This window comes from Rhamphochromis sp. 'chilingali', assembly GCF_963969265.1.
Source record: "Rhamphochromis sp. 'chilingali' genome assembly, chromosome: 22".
NCBI classification, from domain to species: Eukaryota; Metazoa; Chordata; class Actinopteri; order Cichliformes; family Cichlidae; genus Rhamphochromis; species Rhamphochromis sp. 'chilingali'.
Genome location: NC_137950.1, coordinates 9,088,473 through 9,093,248, shown reverse-complemented (window position 1 = coordinate 9,093,248; position 4,776 = coordinate 9,088,473).

The following is a 4,776-nucleotide window of genomic DNA, read 5'->3' as shown; positions in this document are numbered from 1 at the left end:
AGCACAAAATGGCTCCACAGCGCCCCCTACAAAATTTCAAAACATCAGCCCCTGCTCTGTGTTTTATGTATGAATCTGAAACCTGGTAGGCTTATAGGAGATATCAAGATGTACAAAAAAGTCTCTTGGAGCAATATCCCAAATCTAACAGGAAGTCAGCCATTTTAAAATTAATGTGTAATTTTTGTGACATTTTCCCCTCTTTCCAGGCACCGTTCTTTGACGAACTCCTCCAAGGGATTTCATCATATTGAACCAATCTCCAGTGTGTGGAATCTAAAGACCTTTGTGATGTTAAATTGCGAAGGTTTTTGCGTTCAGGGAAACGGGGTGGTCATGGCGGCATGTGGAATTTCAGTCACTCGCCAAAAAGCAGTAATCTGCTGTCACTCAAAATCAAAGTGTCCAATATGTCCCAAAGGTCGCAGGCGTGATGAGACTCGAGCTCGGAAATGTTTGTTATGCCATTTGTCAGTAATGGTTAGAGCGCCACCTAGTGGGACGACTATAATCATGATTGAATGAGATGAAATGTTAGCTGGTGGTTGAATGCATGAATTTCATCAATGTGACATCAGATCGGAGGTGCTGGTTGTAGGTGTTGGGCGTAGCTCGACGCGATGGGGTGCGAGGGCCCTCATAACGCTGCTTGCAGCTTTAATTAGGGCCCGAGCACTGACAGTGCGAAGGCCCTATTGTAATTGCTCTGTTTATTATTATTATTATTATTATTATTTCGGCAAATGAATTGGCCGTTTGAGGGCCTAAACATGCTCGAAAACTCATGAAATTTTGCACACGCGTCAGGGCTGGTGAAAATTTACGTATTTTAATGTTCTCAGACATGGCCAGGGAAAATTAGCTCAGTAGCGCCACCTAGAAAAATGAAAAACGCGAGCCCCCGGTATGGGTATGACCTACATGTTTGAAAGTCGGTACACCTATATAACGTTCAGAGTCGAACAAAAAAGTCTATTATGGCAATGTCCTAAACCCAACAGGAAGTCCGCCATTTTGGATTGAAAGTAAAATTTTGGGTCTGATTTTACCGTTTCCATGCCTTGTACTTTAACGAACTCCTCCTTGGGATTTGGTCCTATAAACTTCAAATTTGGACAGTGTCAACTACACCCTTGTGCCATGTTAAATTGCGGAGCTTTTGAGTTTTCACAATAGTATGAGGCCGTGGCGCCATGGCGAATTTTGATGACTCGCCATGAAAATCTTATTGCCTCTCATTCTGTCATACATGTTCCGATCTGGACCAAAGAGCACACATATGATAAGGCTCCACCCCTGAACATATTTCAACTGCCATATTTGACATCAAGGACAGCGCCACCTAGTGGGAACAGGAAATGTCATGTTTTACACTTTGGGGTACAGTATAGTGATGGGTGACATCTGCAGCCTCAAATTTCTCCAGGAAAGCCTTAAGGAGTTGGTCTTGGGTTACAGTGAAAACTGTGACTTTTCGCAAAAGGGTGTGACCCCAGCGACGTGGCGAACTTTGATGTCACGCCATGAAGAAACAAATTAGTATAACTCAATGAAATCCAGTCTGATCAGTACCAGACTTTACAGGCATGATGTCAGACCCGCCCTGAACAGATTGATGTGCCCATTGTCGGGAATACGTACAGCGCCACCTAGTGGCAACAGGAAATGTCATGGCTTTAATTTTGTTGTACTGATTTTCACAGGTTCATCGTGGCCACCTCAAAAGTGGTGAATATCACCATCAGTCCCTCGTGATGCTTCAGTGCAAAAATTGTGACTTTAAACTGAACGGCGCACCCTGGTGGCAACGCTGTTCAACATGAAAGATGAAGTGGCTTTTGAGGGTCTTGGCAAGTTTATAGAGGCTTGAAATTTGGCACACACCTCCAATGTGATGAAGGCTTTGTTGGCATGTGATCATTTTCATTGAATAGCGCGAAATTGCTCCACAGCGCCCCCTACAAAATTTCAAAACCACAGCCCCTGCTCTGTGTTCTATGTATGAGTCTGAAACCTGGTAAGCTTATAGGAGATATCAAGATGTACAAAAAAGTCTCTTGGTGCAATATCCCAAATCCAACAGGAAGTCAGCCATTTTAAAATTAATGTGTAATTTTGGCAACATTTTCCCCTCTTTCCAGGCACCGTTCTTTGACGAACTCCTCCAAGGGATTTCATCATATTGAACCAATCTCCATTGTGTGGAATCTAAAGACCTTTGTGATGTTAAATTGCGAAGCTTTTTACGTTCAGTGAAACGGGGTGGTTATGGTGGCACTTAGAGTTTGAATCACTCGCCAAAAAGCAGTAATCTGCTGTCACTCAAAAACACAATGTCCAATCTCTCCCAAAGCTCATAGGCGTGATGAGACTCGAGCTCGGAAATGTTTGTTATGCCATTTGTACATAATGGTTAGAGCGCCACCTAGTGGAACGACTAACTAATCATGAATGAATGAGTTGAAATGTTAGCTGGTGGTTAAATGCATGAATTCCATCAATGTGACATCAGATCGGAGGTGCTGGTTTTAGGTGTTGGGCTTGGCTCGACGTGCCGGGGGTGCGAGGGCCCTCATAACGCTGCTTGCAGCTTTAATTAGGGCCCGAGCACCGAGAGTGCGAAGGCCCTATTGTATCTGCTCCGTTTCTTATTATTATTATTATTATTATTATTATTATTATTATTATTATTATTATTCACCCCAAACAAGGGCCTTTTTGAGGGCCTAAACATGCTCAAAAACTCATGAAATTTTGCACACATGCCAGGTTTGGTGAAAAATTTTGTATTTTAATGGTTTTACATATGAGCACTGGGAAATGGCTCTAGAGCGCCACCTATGCCTTGTTAAATGCAGCCCTACGACCACATGGTTTGAGCTACATGTATGAAATTTGGCACACATGTGTATCATGCCAAGACGAACAAAAAAGTCTGGGGGCCCATTGACGCAAACCCAACAGGAAGTCCGCCATTTGGAAGAGAAGGTGACATTTTGGCTCTAATTTTGCCATTTCCATGCCTCGAACTTTAACGAACTCCTCCTTGGGATTTGGTCCTATAAACTTCAAATTTGGACAGTGTCAACTACACCCTTGTGCCATGTTAAATTGCGGAGCTTTTGAGTTTTCACAATACTATGAGGCCGTGGCGCCATGGCGAATTTCGATGACTCGCCATGAAAATCTTATTGCCTCTCATTTTGTCATACATTTTCTGACCTTGACCAAAGTGAACACATATGATAAGGCTCCACCCCTGAACATATTTCAACTGCCATATTTGACCTCAAGGACAGCGCCACCTAGTGGGAACAGGAAATGTCATGTTTTACACTTTGGGGTACAGTATAGTGATGGGTGACATCTGCAGCCTCAAATTTCTCCAGGAAAGCCTTAAGGAGTTGGTCTTGGGTTTCAGTGAAAACTGTGAGTTTTCGCGAAAGGGTGTGACCCCAGCAGCATGGCGAACTTTGATGTCACGCCATGAAGAAACAAATTAGTATAACTCAATGAAATCCAGTCTGATCAGTACCAGACTTTACAGGCATGATGTCAGACCCGCCCTGAACAGATTGATGTGCCCATTGTCGGAAATACGGACAGCGCCACCTAGTGGCAACAGGAAATGTCATGGCTTTAACTTTGTTGTACTGATTTTCACAGGTTGATCGTGGCCACCTCAAAAGCGGTGAATATCACCATCAGTCCCTCGTGATGCTTCAGTGCAAAAATTGTGACTTTAAACTGAACGGCGCACCCTGGTGGCAACGCGGTTCATCATGAAAGATGAAGTGGCTTTGAGGGGCTTGGAAAGTTTATAGAGGCTTTAGATTTAGCACACCCCTCCAAATGGACGAAGGCTTTGTTGTCATGTGATCATTTTCCTTGAATAGCGCAAAATGGCTCCACAGCGCCCCCTACAATATTTCAAAACATCAGCCCCTGCTCTGTGTTTCATCTATGAGTCTGACACTTGGTAAGCTTGTGTAAGATATCAAGATGTACAAAAAAGTCTCTTGGAGCAATATCCCAAATCCAACAGGAAGTCAGCCATTTTAAAATTAATGTGTAATTTTGATGACATTTTCCCCCCTTTTCAGGCCTCATACTTTGACGAACTCCTCCAAGGGATTTCATCATATTGAAGCATTCTTCAGTGTGTAGAATCTAAAGACCTTTGTGATGTTAAATTGCGAAGCTTTTTCCGTTCAGGGAAACGGGGTGGTCATGGCGGCACGTAGAGTTTCAATCACTCGCAAAAAGCAGTAATCTGCTGTCACTAAAAAACACAATGTCCAATCTCTCCCAAAGGTCGCAGGTGTGATGAGACTCGAGCTTGGGAATGTTTGTTATGCTATTTGTCAATAATGGTTAGAGCGCCACCTAGTGGCATGACTATAATCCTGGTTGAATAAGATGAAATGTTAGCTGGTGATTAAAAGCATGAAATCCATCAATGTGACATCACATTGGACGTGCCGGTTTGAGGTGTTGGCAGTGGCTCGACGTGCCGGGGGTGCGAGGGCCCTCATAACGCTGCTTGCAGCTTTAATTATTATTAGGGCCCGAGCACTGACAGTGCGAAGGCCCTATTGTAATTGCTCTGTTTATTATTATTATTAGGGCCCGAGCACTGACAGTGCGAAGGCCCTATTGTAATTGCTCTGTTTATTATTATTATTATTATTATTATTATTATTATTATTATTATTATTTCGGCAAATGAATTGGCCGTTTGAGGGCCTAAACATGCTCGAAAACTCATGAAATTTT